Raw genomic sequence first — 17,047 nt, forward strand, 5'->3', positions numbered from 1 at the left:
CAGAATATATGAAAAGATTATTGTCCAAAGTGTGATGCAATTGTAATTTTAACAAGTTGAGCATCATTATAGCAAAATCCCCCTCAGCTGATTTTTTTTAAACCGTTTCTTCATTTTTTTTTGACACCACATCTGGCATATAGAATACAGATGATCATTTGTTTATATATCTGTCTAAATGCCTTTTCCAAACACAGCCAGATGGAGCCTTTCAAAATCAAATTAATTTCAGATTAATTCACTCTGGACCCACTCCAGTTTCATGACTCTATGCTTTGAGGCACCATCTAAATTGATTTAGAGTCATGAACTTAGAGAGCACAAGTCCTTAGGTATAGAAAAAAAATATCTTTCTTGCATACTGAAAGAGTCAGCAAATCAAGAGTCCGCAATCGTAAGTTTTTGCTGCTTCAAACAAACTCCCAAATCAATCTCAGAATGCATCAGTCTATATAGTGCCAAAATCATCTATAAACACCTCCATATTTCGCCCCCCAAAACCACACCAGAATTTATATCTTCAATGCTCTAACATTCCTTGATGAGCCCAATACAATTTATTGCTCTAATTAAAAAGCAAAATAAAAAAATGTTGCTCTAGACCTTGCAATAAGCAGCATAGAAAGACAGGAGACAGGTAATAAAAACCTCCACTGCAATAGATTTATCTAAGGAACTATAAACAAATGTAGCCTGCAAACACTGTGGGCTTGCATACTGTCAATCCTCTATGGATGCCTTTATTATCTCACTTGTTTCAATTGCAATTTGGGTTTCCATGGAGATGTAACAGTCAACTCTGGAAAATTATAAGATAAATGTCAGGCAGTGATAACGGTGTTAATGAAGCTTCATTGACAAGCAGAACTATGCTTCAAATAATAGGCATATTTCTATTAGCATATGTATAACCTGTCCAGAAAAAGAAAAAAATAAATCCCAACAACCAGGAAAGACAATATTAAAAAATCAAAATGAAACTGTATATATATAAAACATGCAACACACAATGAAACATTGCATCTATGTGAAACGACGAATTCCTAACAAACAGAAGAGATGTCGGTTCGAAATTTAATTGCCTGATTCCTTTTGAAATTTCTGCACTCTGCCATCACGCTGAAAAAAGCGCTCAGCTGACATGCGCAGAGGCACTTCTGCATGGTGTGACACTTGTTTCCCTACAATGCAAGGCTGGAAGGATTTGCTTCACAAGGCACTTTGGAGCACACAATCTTCCAATTCCCAAATACAGCTGCAGTGAGCTGTTAGAAAAGACGCAGACCTCAGTGGAAACACAACCCGCGTCTACACAAACACAGCTCTTGGGTGCTGGGCATGCTCAGGGTAGGGTGGTCAGCCCCCCACATCTGGCTACATACTGGGCTTAATGGGATGCTGCTGGGGTGACTTGGTGGGCTTGCCTCCTGCCTCTGTACCAACCAAGCCCAGAGAAGTCATATGGAGAAGCTGTCAATTGTCTTTGAAGGACAGTATCCAACTTTTTGCTTTCTACACATGGAAAGGTTTTGCTGAGCTGGAGGTCAAAGAGGTGATAAAGATGTTTTCTACAGCACACAGAGGAACACAGAGCATTGAGCTTCGCTTCAATGAATCAAGGTTTGATTAGGACAGGTTGGGAACTTCCACAACCAGCTGGGGAAGGATCCTGACTACTGCAGTACTTAAGGTTTCATTTTGGCATTCACCAAAGTCAGGAGGAGCAGAGCAGAAGTACAGCAATCCTGTCTCAGAGGTCTCTAGGACAATTTTTGCAGATGGATGAGATGTGCTAAGATAGGCTATTCCCTGCCTATCCACTAAGTGGTATTTCTGCTGGCTGGAGAGCCAAGAAGTGCTAGAGGTTGTTCCCATCTCTTCTCATCCCACTACCTGGGCTTTTTAACTCTTCAAGGTGGAGCCAATTGTGTTGTAAGAGTGAAGAGTCTTGGAATACTGGGTTCTGGTACTAGCTGAGTGTTAGAGAGGTTACAGACAAAACGATGACATTGAAAATCAGAATCAAGCTTGGTTTAGTGGCAGAGAAGGGTGAAATCTTAAACCTACATGCAAACAAAGAAGAAAATACTTACCCCTCCCAAGGCTTGAGAATAAAGTATGTGGGCAGGCCAAACTTTGTGTATTATGGGAAAGCTTTCAAATATTACTGGGATGAATAAACTTATGAAAATATAGCTCGACTGAACATCTACATGCAGTGCAGGAGTCAGGATGACTTTTCCATTTACATGGAAAATAAAGCAGTGGTGTGGGGTCGGGGGGGAGATGGCTTTGCACTTTTTCCTTTCCTCTCCACTGAACTCCTGTTCCTCCCACCTCTTCTAAATTCTGCCTGTTTAGTAAAGGACACCAGGAGTGCTGTCTGGGAAATGCTTCCCCATTCTTCAGAGTGGCGTATGATAATCTTTGGTTACGTATGGCGTGCAGAAAAGGAAGTAGGAAAATTACCCAGCCTTTCTGTAGAGCAGAGCTCAGCTCTGATCAGATTGCTGGACAACCACGAAGTCAACAGGGATACATATTTCTTTGAAGTCATATTGCAGGGAAGTTTAAAAAACCCCAAACTTCCCCGTTTCTGAATCTTTTATAATCACTCCTCTATACTACATACTAGAAAAACCTAAGTACCTCATTAGATTTCTACTGAAATGTCAATAGTTAGAAAGTCATTTTCCCCAATGATTTCCAACATACTTATAACTCTCTCTAGTGCTTTTTTTGGAGGAAAAAAAAAAAAAAAAAAAAGCCTCTCCTATGACTGGTTGTTGATTCTGTGTTACACCATGAGTACTCATGCCAACTTGATGGAAGAGTGCCCTTCCAACTTGATGGAAGAGTGACAACTCTTCAACTGCAGCCGGGAAAATCTTATATACTACTGCTAGTGTTGAATGGTGTTAAAACCAGGTTGCACCAGATGTACCACTACCAACACATGCAATGGTGATATGTGGATTACAGAAGAGAAACTGGCTTCGAACCCAGAATACGAAGCAATTTTTAATGAAAAAAAAAAAAAAACACAACGTGTGTGCTGGGTGGAAAGCATTGCCTTGTACACATGGCAAAATGGGCCACGCTGTCTCCATTTCGCCCCTGTTGAAATTTCTACATCCCACTGCAATATGTACGCTACATTCTTCAAAACAGGATTCTTTTTCCTTTGTATTTTGGGTTGCCAACATTTGTACTTCAACATCTACAGAGAGAGTGGTTATGTAAATGCACTGATGCACAATTAGTCAACAGAGAATGTGAGCTCTAAGGTAAATCTTAGTTAAAGTACAAAATATTATTTAGTTTCTTTTATTTACCCAAATATTACAAATAATTTATTTTGCTCCCCTGCATTACATGGTTGCAATATTTTTTTAAGACTTACAAGAAAATAAACAATGACATATAATTAGGAAAGGAGCAACTCCCCTTTTAAGAACATCATTCAAAGAAATTAAAAACCTCAGAAAAACTGGTTTAAATTTTCCTAATAAACGTACCATGAAAAATCCCAGCATCACCACACCCTAACACACACACTTCCGAAATCATGTGGGAGTCATTTATGGGGACACTGCTGACTTCAAAGGCAGACCTTCATCTCCGAACAAGCTGAACAGTGGAAAACCATCCGAGCTCTCTGAAGCCTCTTGCCAAACCGACAGGCAAACACATCGTGAAACGTTGTTGAAAACTGTGTTTTTTAAGGTCATAGCAAATACTTGCTGCAGGAGAAATTTGAAAGGATGAGATAACTCCTTAATTGGATGTTTTGGACAGAAGCTTGTTCTAGTAGGTTATTTCTTCCCATGGAGGTTTTACTTACAAATGAAAAATGAATCCAGGTTTTGGGGGCTGGCTGGCACCCTTCCAGAAGAAACAGGAAAGGAGGAGATGGGAAAAATGGGAATAACATTCCCATCCTGTTGGCTATCCTGTGATGTACAAAGCTTCTTAACTTCAAAAGCCCTGTGCACCAGCAAAGGTAAGGCTTGTAGATGTATTTTTAAGCTCCCTGTAACGTACTCGACCTGCAGAAACTTGGCCATCTCAGGTCTGGCTGGCCGTTAGCACCAGTGGGAAACGTGGTGTGATTTATAGAAATCTCTGTCATCACACCACCGGGTTAATTTCTTTCCTTCTTTTTTCTTTTTTCCCTCCTCCCCTGAAAGTGGAAAACTCTTATTTGTGATGACAAGTCTTTGGAAAGCCAGAGGATTACTAACACCATGTGGTTCCCCAAGATCTCCAGTCCTTTTCCAACTGTTTTCCCATACAACCCCTCTCTGTACGGACATCGTCACCTTCACTCAGCAGATGGAAAAAGGAAGAAACCTGCCCTGGGGCATGCGGAGGCACCTGGACACTGCTGATGGGAGAACACAGACCTGAAGCTCACAGGTGTCATTCGCTTGATAGGGGAAACACAGGGGAATCCAAGGGGCAGAGACGGCATTTTAATATAGGCCCATTTGTTTTAATGATCTGAGGTCTGAACCTTCTGGGTTTCTAAGTGAGAAAAATAGAGGAAAAAAAAAGAAGATTGGGTTTTCTTGCTTTGGTGTAAAGAGGGCAGGAATGTCTGTGCCTTGTGCCCATGGGGGCTGTCAGCTGTGGACACCAAACGTGGAGTTTAGTGTCCACAGAGCAACTTCAGATTCATCAAGAAGGGTATTACTGACTGCTTACTATAAGGCACATCCCTTCTCATGCTATAACCATCCTTCAGAGAAGACAAACGCCTACAGAGAACCAAACTGGGATGTGTTGCTAATAGGAAAATGCAGAAGACAATGCAACAAAGAAACTGGTTTCTCAGCCACACTCTTGTAAGTCTCATCCCTTTGCTGTGCTTATTTCCTTCACCTTAGAAGGGGAGCATTATGTTCCCATCCCAGTGAAGTACCCTGAAACAGTCAGAAGAAAGCACTACATGAATGTTGAACTGTTATATTATTAAAGACAAAAAAACAAACCCGAAACCTTTCATGATATGCCTTTTTTTTTTTTAACTTCATGCAATTCTGATTCGTCTCTTAAAAGCAGTATTTGAAAATTATGCAACACAGCAGAAGTGAAGTACTTTTCAAAGCCTACTATTATTATTTGCGTTGCATGAGCATCTCTGAGGCCCCAAACAATGCTGGCTGCTTTTTAAGTAGCAGACCTAATTTTATTAGTAAGCCCAGATGTTTTCCCACTATTTTCATATGTTAGGAAACATGATGCACTCCCAGAGGACTTTAATAGGTGGTTAAGAAAAAAAAAAGAGGAGAAGGAGACACAGCACGTCTACATTTACTTATCCTACCAAGCCAGGAATATTTAATCTGTTGTTTCCTACCAAGTATCTTCATTAAGTAGCCGAACATCTTGAATGCTTCTTTACTTTTCTGTGTTTCCTTCTCTCTGTGACTGGACTGAATGCCAATACAGTTGACTGAAGTAGTTTATGTTTTATTAAAAATTGTCAGACAATCTGGGGGTTACCATCGAGAGTTTTCTGTCACAATGGGTATATGTTCCATGAAGTTTCAAGATGGATGGAATGCAAATCTGACGTGCCAATTCACATCTGACATCACTCCACATTTGTCAGTCACTTATCCAGTACATCTTCTGTTGCCCTTTGCTGTTCCACTTCCCCAGGGAAGTGGTCATGGCACCAAGCCTGCCGGAGTTCAAGAAGCATTTGGACAATGCTCTCAGACGCATGGCCTGATTTTTATTTATTTATTTATTTAGATGGTCCTTTGGGGACCCAGGAGTTGGACTCGATGATCCTTGTGCGTCCCTTCCAAATCAGATATTCAAAGATTCTATTTATTTCGAAGATGCATTCTGGAGCAGAGTTGCATTAGGCTGAGATGCTAATTAAAACTACCTTGAAATATTAGCAGCTATACAACATTTGATTGGTGTAAGAAGAATAGTTTGGATATGAAAATTGCTATTAGCTTTTACATAAAATAAATTATTTAATAAATTCTAATTGCCCGAGGGATTTTTACAAACAACAGGGATTAACAAATATAATGTATACAATGCATTTCTATGTTTAATAAACAGAAAAATCAACCTTGACAGCATACTTTTGCATATTTCAGAACAGATACACAGCCCATGTGGAAAAGGAAAGCGATTACAAGCTTTCCCTTATCCACATGGAGCTGTAAGAAGCTCAGAGTCAGCAAAGGCAGCACACTTACGACAGCAGTGGACGTGCCACTGACAGCTACATCAAAACTATGCATCCTTGAGGAGTCATTAAGTCTAAATCACAGCTTGTGATTCCTAATCTTACACGGTCAATGGGTCTGTGTTTCTTAAAGACAGGAATATTGGTGCAAGTAAGATTTTGACTTTAGGAGATCCGCTTTACTAGCTCATTCTACGAGTGCTGCAGAAATGTACACAAAGCTTTACAAATGACCTCATTTCTACCAGGAAAGGACAGCTCAGCTATGTTCTATATTTTCCTGAACTGAAAGGAAGGCCCCACAGCCAAACTGTCATGTCTAATCATTGTGTTGCTTGAGCGTGTTTAAAACAAACAAGTTTTTTTTTTTTTTTTCCCTTTAAAAAACAAAAGCCATGGAGCAATTGTAGTGTTTGAGAGAGCAGGAGCTGCGTTTTCTAGCACATAACCATGACACCAGAAGAGCAGTTTTGCCCAGTTTGATGAATGAGCCTTATAGGGATACGTTTTCACCTCATTAATGATTTGAGCTGATTATTCCCTCCCCCCACTTTTCCTTTTAGGTCATGGATCAAATGTGACCCACTTTCCTTGAATGCTTTCCCACCATCTCTTTTTCCCATTAGAGTAGAAAGCCAGTTGCTAAGGACACATTACAAAGCCCCCACGCAACCACTAAATATCTCCCCACCCCAAACACACACACTTTTCTTCTCTTCTGCCTTTCTGATATCCTCCCCCCACCGCCGCCTCAGCATCCACTCTGAACAAGATCCTGCTTTACATTCAGGAAAGCCAACAACTGCTTATAAGGACAAGCTTAGCACGAGAATAGGATTTTCTAATGACTACAGAGACTCCTGGGGCCCTTCATATTTAAAAAAATATAAAGGCAGCAGCCTTGCTTTTTAATTACTCCTAATTCTAAATCTCATGGCCTTAAACACAATAGCTCTTTCAACTCGGAAAAAAAATGACACTAATCAGTAACAGAGTCCCCTGCGCAACCTGCTAGCCCTCTGATGGCATTGCAGTGTTTGCACTGTTCTGATTTTTCAAGGTTGACCAATGAGTCAGCAAAGCCACGATGACTTAAAAGCATTAAATCATGCAAGTAAAATGGCTTTTTTTTTGCATACAGTGCTGGATGGGTTGCAATTAGCAAGGGGAATCAGTACAAGGCAAATATTGTAAGAGCAGGGAGAGACAAATAGGGAATTAAGGGAGATGGTGTTCATTTCGGAGCAAATGAGCCCCAGATGTTAAGGTATTTGGGGCTTAATACAGTCCCTCTCACTAGCCAGGTAACGAATGCAATTAACAAACCTTAAGGTTCAATTGCTGAGGCTCAACAAAAAGTAAATGAAGATTTTATCCATCTGCCCTACTTCCTGCAGAGTAGCCAACTAGTATTCCTGTTCAGTGCAAACTTCTGAGAAACAGAAGATTGTTCCACAATACTTTCTAAGAAAATCCTTGGCCTGGGCATTTGTAAAAGAAGTCATTCCAAGTGTCTCATTTAAAATTTAAAGATGAGGACATGACATTGCAGCTACTTGGACTTCCCTGAAGATTTCAGTTTTATGTGTCATTTGTTACACTGCCGAGTATGGCACAACACTGGCATTGATTTCAATAGCCAATACCTCTGATTCTCCAGCAAGTAAATGAACACGCTATGATAAACGTTTCCATTATATAGATTCACATTTAATTTACAGCTACAGAATGGACAAAGCTGAAGATTTGGTCACAACCTGCATCTATACCTCATCCCACCTGTTTGTTTTTTTTTTCCATAGCACATCCAGAACATGCTTTCTCCTAACTCCTGTCCAGATGACAGAAATCATACCTGCGATGGGATTATCCAGCCAGTGGGATGGTGAACCCATAGTGTCAGAGCTGAATTGTATCACTGATACTACAACAAGATTAGAGTCACCAGCATCCAAACAAAATGAACCCTAAATACAGTTACTGCTGAGCTATAAATGAGCAAACTAAGGATGAGTTTCCAGCAGTAGTGGTCTAAGGAAAAGCTTCGTGAAAAAACTTTAATCCTGTTGATTGCCTGAATTCCTGAACTCAGACCAAAATCTCCAATTTCGGATTAAAGGAACAACACCCTTAGCTTTCACCGAAGAACAGATTTTTACTCTCGATATTAACTGAGCTGCCTACCAGAAAGAAGACCCTGACATATGGCTGAAGCTGCCAAGCATCCTGAAGAGAGTCCCAAGTGCTCCTTACATGTACATGGAAAGCACGGATGGGATCCCTAAGTGGAATTCAAGGGAAAAGACATCGTTTGTCCATCTGGAACAGGCAACCAAAGCCGTGCTTTCTGGACATTCAAATAACTTTCTACAACTTAGACCAAATCTCCTTCATTGTATACCCTATTCCTCTACTTCCCTTTGTACTCAGTCTTTTTTCGACCACTCCTCTTTTCCTTTGTCCTTAACACACATTTTCTTTATGCTTAGTTTATTTGCTCTTGACTAAACTAATTATTCCACCAAAAATATATAAAACATATACAAACAAGGAAAGGTGCCAAGGTAACTGGCCCTCATTACTTCTTTTTTCCTGGACAGTATTCTGAAAAAGCAATGGCAACTTCAAAGTGTTTGAACACAAGACTCTTAGCTTCATCTTCTATCATTTTCCAACAGTTCAGATTCCCAACAGTTCTCTTCCAGTCCACAAAAATAAATGTGTTGTACACCGCTGACTTCTTTTTCTCTTTACTGTTTTTGTCAAAGTGCTTTCAAGCACCTGTGATATTTTCCAGCTACCGCTTGTTCCTCATGTGCTTAACTTCATAAAGAACACACAAGTCAAGTGCAGGAAAAACTCATCCTTAGCCCTTCCAGTAGCCAAGGCAGAGCTGTCCTGTGGGGTGCACTGGTTATCTGCTCACTGAATGATTTCTGAAAGACACTCTGCTGCCATTTCCTCCCATCCCCAACAGTGGCTAAGCTCCCAGCAGAGCTCCTGTGCAAATCAAACACCGCGCAGATAGGCATCAATTTTCTCCCTCTGCTACATTCTGGAAAAGAGATGTCACGCAGCAGCATTCAGCTGCTCCATTTTGGTGTTTAGTGTGCTTTGCATCATCATTTCAGTGGTATATGCAAGCAGCGACTGTTTTCCAAAGGCAGACACGGGGAGCCAGGTTACAATGCAGCGAAGAATACCCATTACTGTAAATTAAAATCCTTAAACAAATCACCAGCAGTGAAACAATCTCTGCTTCAATTACGTGGTTAGCTGGCACATCAAGTCTTTTCTTGCTTTGGCCAGAAATGCTGAAGCCATGATTGATCTAATCTGTAATCATGTTGTTTATTTCAAATTAGAGATAATATAAAAAGCACAACATCGTGCATGTATTCACAGCACCATTGCAGACATCCAAAAGGAAGTCTCTTTTATCTTCACTGCTTTGCATTTTAACCTAATTTCTTCCCTTTTGCAGTCTATGGTAAATACAATATTTGCTTTTAGAGTTCTGACTCTCCAGGGGTTAGAAAGGAAAAGTACTTAACACAGAGATTATCTTTCTGGCATTGCACTGTACGAATGAAAATTGTTACATTAATGGGAGTATGCAGTCATATTCAAACACCATTAAGTACCTCTCCAGAAATCGGAGGGAAAAAGAATGATGAACAGCATAGTTCTGCTTGGGCTTGCAAGTACATTTGTGTTTCTCCCCCTTCCCCAAGCACAGGATTCCCCGGGAAGGATTTTCCAGCCTTTCTTCTTCTTGCTTTAACTCCTTCTAGCCTGTGCTATGAGCAAGAAGGAATATTAATACTAAGCAGGCTTGGAAGCACAGCCACATACAACAACTGATTCCCTGAATTGTAAGGTCAACAACTGGTACAAATCCTGCAGTAAAATTTTGCCAAATTCAAATTGCAAGTTGAATATGGAGTTACATCATTGGGACCCAATTTCACACCTACAAACCTAGGTTCTGGGCATGTCTGCATGCACAAATTGCTTTGAAAGAGACCAGGGCTTGCTACTTCATTCTGTTACACATTCCTCTTCCTTCCTGGGTTTAGGACTTACTTTAGGTGGTTTAAATCAGCACAGGTCAGATGTATATCTGCTAATGAGTATTGGTAATTAAGGTTTCAAACCACACAGCAGGAGTCCAACACTTTCATGTTGCTGATCTCTCTCTAAGTTTGTGTATGTGTTCAGAGCAATTTCTGAGTGTCCTGTTTGATTTAATTCCATTAAGATCTTCAAGGCTAAATTTACTGGCAAGAGTTCAAAATATCACTAAACATAGATTTTTCATGTCAGATTTTTGTCTTTTATTCTTTGAAAACCTTTGCAACAGTTTTGTATAATAGATTTTCATTTATCACAAAAATAAAATAAAATAAAAAAAGAATGAATATACTGAGACTTTTGAGCTTTTGTATGTTGACACACATTAAAAAATGGGAAACATAACAGCTCTTAAATACTTATTTCATTGTTTACAAATACTACAGCAAGCAGCACACTAACCTGTGTTGAAGAGGTGGCTTAATTAGAAAGCTTCACAAAACTTCCTGGAAAAACTCTAATTGTATCTTGGTTAACTTTTGGGAAGCAGTTTGGGCAAAATCAGCTATTTTACTGTTCCCTCCTATAAATTTGAGATACCTGTTTTTCTCTTTCAAGTGCTTTAAAATAGCATGTGAGAAGATTGTGAGTGGTGCAGGTACAGAAGCTGTGCAGGAATGCAGCAAGAAATGCGGTCCTTTCCCCGAGATTTCAATTTAAGTAGTCCATAGGAATCAGACAGTCCTCTCTGAGTAGGTCTGTTCAAATATAATTTCATTTCATTTGTATGTGTCTACTTCCCCCCACACAGTGTAGAAAATAAAGAAAAGAAAGCCTCAGCATGATCCTGAAATTAATTTTCATGATACGAGCAATTGAGTCCATCTACTAAGGTACTTATAATTACATTACACTGTTACTTGGGAGAAAAACGGCCAGCTATATTCTAAGAAAATATTAACCCCATCAGCCCAATCACAAATCACTACATTTAATGTATTCTTCCTTTTATTAACACTCACAAGGTGCCCATTAGAGGCACCTTCACTGCTATCCTAAATCACTTCTAATTAGGAGACTAGCAAAAACATGACGGAAATGTTATTTCACATCTTCGAGCGAAAGGCTCTTTGCTGTCCAAAAGACATATCAGCACTGGATGATTTAGTCCATGATTTTGTTTACTGCCTTCAGCTTTCATTAGTGTTAAAAGTGCTAAGATTGTTTCACTGACTGCTGAGATTTCCTAGGAGAGAACAACAACAACAAAAAAAAACACACAACAAAACACGCTGATACTGAACTCTGTTCTACCTGCAACTGGCCAGAGAGGCAAAAAGGTCTGTGGGTGGCAGGCAGGGTGCAATCACCCATGCCTTTGCTTTTCGGTTTGCATTATCACAGCCCTTGCTATCTAGGAGAGGGAAGGTGAAAGGCACAGAAGCTGTGGCTGGTCCCCATGCAGAGCCTGCAGGGACGGACATGTCTTGCTCCTGCCCTGCCATTGCACCCATCTCCTGAGCCAGGATTGGCTCTGACTCAAGGCTTTCCATTCATCCCAGATGCCTTCCATCCCGCAGCAAAATAAGCAGCAAATTTAAACACATCAAGTGCCTGAACTGGTTATTTGGCTTCTGGTAAGGTACCTCACTGAGGCTTTGGTGTTCTAAAAAATGACTGGAATCAACGCTTGATAAATTTTTAGTAAAACTTACATCGCTCCCTGATTTTAGCTCTAAGCTTTTGACTGAGCTTTCAAAAAATACTAGGAGCATTTCACATGAGTCAAACCTTCTAGCCGAAGAAAACAATGATTATTTCCTAAAACACTCATCACTGCAAGGCTTTTACGAGTTTAATCCCATTCAGACACATATTAATACCCTCTCAAACTGAAATGAAAAAGTGAAATACGACAGAAGTATTTTACTAAGAAGGAGGACTTAAAACAATTACGCTGGTGTTTCACTCTTAGAGTTTCGTGTGCAAGGGCATGACAAGCCCCGGAGCAACCTGATCTAATTGGACCTGCTTCAGGTGAGGGGTTGGAGCAGATGACCCCAGAGGTCCAAACTTACCATAGTGCTCCTCTATTGCTCTGGACATCAGCACCAAGAAGAAAATTTGCTGGACCTGGAGAAAATGCTATAGCAAATATATTACATCTCCTTAGAGAAGTTTGAAATATCAAGTTAAGAGTCATCACCCATACTTTTTCAATAGGACTTGATTCCAATCTTTCTTTGTAACATCACTTATTCCCTTAGAGGTGGTGTTATTCGTAAGGCCTGGCTCCTCAATCCACAAAAGGTAGCAATAAGAAAGTTCTCTCCATTCCATTGCTAAGGTTTCAGACCCAAACTATCTATCCATATCCACAGATGTAACATACAACTTCTGTTCAGAAGCTCTGCACTTGTATTTTTAATTTGATACAGATCACTTAAAGACTATGTGGATTTATTATACAGCAACTGTACTGTGGTATTATGTTTTACTAGTGAAAATGCAAACATTATTCTGTTAAAAATATCTCTGTGCCATTCCACAATATTGTTATTAACATACACACACAACAATAAAAACTTATGGGCATTCACAAGCAGTTGTTATATCATTTATGAGACAATGATGAAGCTGTACACTATAATCGTAATTTGTCAAAATGGAAAAAAGAGTACAAATTAAGCAAAAATAAATTATTTAAACTATGATGAGCTACCAAAAGAGAAGTAGTTTTCCACCAAAATTATGCAACTGAGTAGATGCACATGGAAATCCTGAAATCAAAAAGCCAAACACCAGTCAAGACCATCAATCTCCTAAACATAGGCATCTCCTCAGACCACGTTGGAATGAATGATTTTAAAAGTTGCATTTGAGCTAACATATTAGACACCCAAGTATACGTCAGAATATTGTAGTGCTAGCCCTCTCTGCCCTGAAATGAGTGGGTCAGATAAAAAGAAAATCCAGATCCCCAAAGCCTCTCATCTTGATTGCAAACTAAAAACTTGACTTTCTCAACCTCCCTTTAGCTTTTGGTTACTTGTCAATACTTCACAAGAAATGATGAATGATTTCTAGAGTGAAAAGATTCCTCAAAGCCAGCAAGTAATGACCTATGCAATTTATTAACTCTCTTTCACCTCTTTTTCTCTAGGGTTGGCCTTGAGCAGGAAAAACAACAAGCTGCCAGAGAATCTACACTTCTGCAGCCTGTGGAGTACAAGCAATTTGTGGGCCAGCCCATGCTTCAGTCCAGAAACTGCACCATAAGGGAATACATTCCCTGGCCTGATCTTTTATTTGAGTAGCTTGAGAGCCAGGAAAACCATTGTACTGGCTGCATTCCTTCTGCACACAAGCAAAATGGACACCTCTTATGGATATACAAACAAACAACAAAAAAAAAATCACAAAAAAGTGTTTTCCAAATATTAGTTCATAATCTGGTTCCACTTAGAATATAAAGCACACTCCAAGAGGGGAAGGATATATCTTAGTTTTCAAAAATGAACAGTGCTGGTAACATACTTGCATTTAAACTGTTGCATAAATTTTAGAAAACTTGTTAGGACGATATCCAAATAAATATTTATTACTGTAGTAATCCTCCCTTTGTTGTTGGTTAGCACGCAAACCCAAACAATAACTTACAAAGACCTAAATTGTAAACGAGCATCTTAGCAGTTCACTATGCAGTGAAACAAGTCAAGCAAAAAGCAATACAAATATCTCCCATCTGAACAAAAGGCTGGTGCAATTCACTTTAAAGATGCATCTCTCTTGGCTTCTGGAACACTGCTTTGCTCTTCTCTTCTTGGTCCCTAGCTGCCTCTTTGCCAAATGTAACACATATTTATAAGAGTTTAAAATAAGAAACAAAACACTACCAACAACCAACCAAACAAGCCACTCTGTGTAAGGGGGAGGACAAATAGTGGAGTTGGATGTAGCAGCTTGCTTTTACTGTCTCTTCGCTCTCGGGAAAATGCAATAGCGGCTTCTGAATATTAATTGAATAAGGAGCCATGCAAATTCCAGCTGTTGCCCATGCGACTGGGTTTGGAAGAAGTGTTTTTTCTCTGCCCTTCGTTTCATTTCCGGACTTCCAGGGACTCTGCACATATGTAGCCCTGTAAGTGCACAATTTAATTCTGTAATCCATCTGTGAAACTCCAACTTTTTTGACTCCAGTGGCACATCAACATTATGGAAACTATAACTAGGATGAGAAACATTTAACGAGGCTCTCCTCCACATGTTGTGGTTGCGTAGGGCAATAAAGGGACCAAGCTGCCAAGAGAAGAACATATGATTCAAACCCCATTTTTCTGGGACACGTTTAACCAAGTTTAGAGGCTGTGAGGCAAGTTTACTGGACGACTGCTTCCACTGATTTTCATGGGTTTTGCTACCAGGTTGTGTACTTAAACACATGCTACACACTTCAGCAAAGGTCATCACTGTAGATGGCAGCCCTGTGCTACCCATGCCCTGGAGCACTGACGTCCAACAAAAGGGTTCATCTGGAAGGATGGGGAAGGTCATCACAGCTGGGGACCACTTACACCCAAACTCTTACACTAGTAGTAAATGACAACCTGCAACTCATCTTCAGAGGTCAAACATGAGCAAGCATGAATTTGGAAGAGGTGCTACCACCTGTTCTATGAAAAAAAAAAAAAAAAAAAAGGTCTTTTCAGTTGTTCCATGCTGAGTCTTCACATCACTGACCAGTTTTGACCTTACAGGACACATGGAAGTATCAATAAGTGCAATCAGGGAGGTCTTTAAAAAGATTTTTTAAATGACTAGGGTCTTTATCCTGTCACATTTTCTGGGCACTAGTACAATTTAATTTGATTTTAAACTGTACTGTTTGATGAAATGTCCTGTTCTTTAGTTCAGTGAAGTCAAGACACAATAAATGGATTTTTAATGGACGAAAGTTCAATTTCTCTGGCAGCAGAGGCACATGAGGAAAAGAGACACAATGTACAAATGATGCACTCCGTGCTGACTTTCGACCTCAACCATTTCATGACAGGTATAAAAATGAAGTACTGGGGTTGGGGGGAGGAGAGAAGGAAAGGGAGAGAGCCTTGAATGGCAGCAATGCTAATAGCCAAGCAACATACAAGTCATGTAGAAACAAAGGTTGGTTTCGGGGCTATTACAACAGCGCAGCCAAAAGCGAGCTAAAAACCTTTTTCTTTTCTTATCCTTCATTTTTAGCTACTATTCTTTTTTAGCTACTATTCTTTATTAGCTACTATTTCTTTATCAGCTACTATTTCTGTTCAATGTTGGACTTTCTACTGTAGTCTGTGTAGCTCAGTAAAATCAAGTCAGGTGTTGTAGGGGGATAAATATAGTAAAATTATTAGTCTCTGTATCATGTGAAGGAATCCTTAGAATACATGCAAATGATGTTTTTCTGCAGTGTATTTGTTCAGCAGGAAATGAGTTCACCATTAAAGGCTCAGTTCAAGGCAGTGTTTCCTCAGTCCTGCTTGAGAAATGAATCAGGAAATAAAAATAACTCTGATGGTGCCCATATTTATCAGGACTTGATTGAGCCAAATTAATTAAATAATGATTCTTTAATTGCAAATATGATGCGCTGTATCTAAAGCTCTGAAAGACCATTACAAATTATTTGGAAGCTCCAAAAATCCTTCAGAATCAATTAAATGATATTAAAATTGAATACAAATTAAAGACCAAAGCACCCATTCACGTATATTTACTTCTGTTTGCTCACTGATATCCAACTTAAAATCTTGAGTTGTCTGCCCAATACAGATTATGCCTTTTAACATATAATATCAATAGATTGCTACTGCTTACTTCTGCTCAGTGGCTCTGGGCTAGAAAATGGTATTTTCAGTGTTTTCCCAGAGAGGAGGAAAGCATCAGCATTTAAATATATCCCCAACAATATTTATATTTGAAGTACTCTTGCTGGATCTGCCAACAGAGGCTTTCACATAGACTTATTGTGGGGCAATATTTATCTCCCAGCTTCACCTAGCAGGAGACACAGGGCTGCTTCTGTCTTTGAACTGCACTCGTCAGGTTAATTAATTGATTTCTTCTCACCCATTGCTCTGGTCTGTTGCTATTCCTAACACTCCTTTTGATTTCATCTCCTATGGGTGGTGCTTCTGGAAGGTTTTTGGGTTCACTGGTCAGCTCAGCAGCTCTGAATGCAACCAGCGACATTTCTGTCCTTCAAACAAGGCTAATTTGTTCTCAACAAACAAGACAAAGGGTGTATGCAGCCTCTGGGAAGACAACCCCAGGGGTCTGGTTTTGGCCTGTTGTTGGTTAGGCCACAAGGGATGTTGACATGTCCAGTGGGTGCTGATGGATTTTGAGGCACCTTTTCATCAGAATTTCTTGATGGGAGAACAAATTTGCTGCCATATGAGAGTGCTGCAGATATCAGATCTGGCATGAACTGTGACTTTCTACAATAAACATTTATAGTACAAAGATAATTTGGGGTGTCTTATCATTGCCTTAGTATCCCTGACTATCCAAGATCCTGCAGCTTCAAATGTCCCTACAGTAGCACCCCAATGTTCCTATAATTTGTGTTTGTTTAGGGGCCTGTTTTCACTAGTTGATCAAAAAGTTTTGGGGTTTTCAAGCAGAAGACTCATATTTAGCCTTATACCTTCACTACTCTACTAACAGGTACTTCAAATACTTACTGTACCCAACTGTGTTATAGCCACAAATATA

At 39.8% G+C, this 17,047-nt stretch overlaps 1 protein-coding gene across 9 annotated transcripts in view; it reads right to left on the reverse strand.

The window, feature by feature from the left end:
* CELF2 (CUGBP Elav-like family member 2) overlaps positions 1-17,047 on the reverse strand; it is a 373,678-nt gene that overhangs the window by 145,274 nt on the left and 211,357 nt on the right. The gene's annotated exons all lie outside the window — the stretch shown is intronic.

This window comes from Aythya marila (genome assembly GCF_965140915.1).
Source record: "Aythya marila genome assembly, chromosome: 1".
NCBI lineage: Eukaryota > Metazoa > Chordata > Aves > Anseriformes > Anatidae > Aythya > Aythya marila.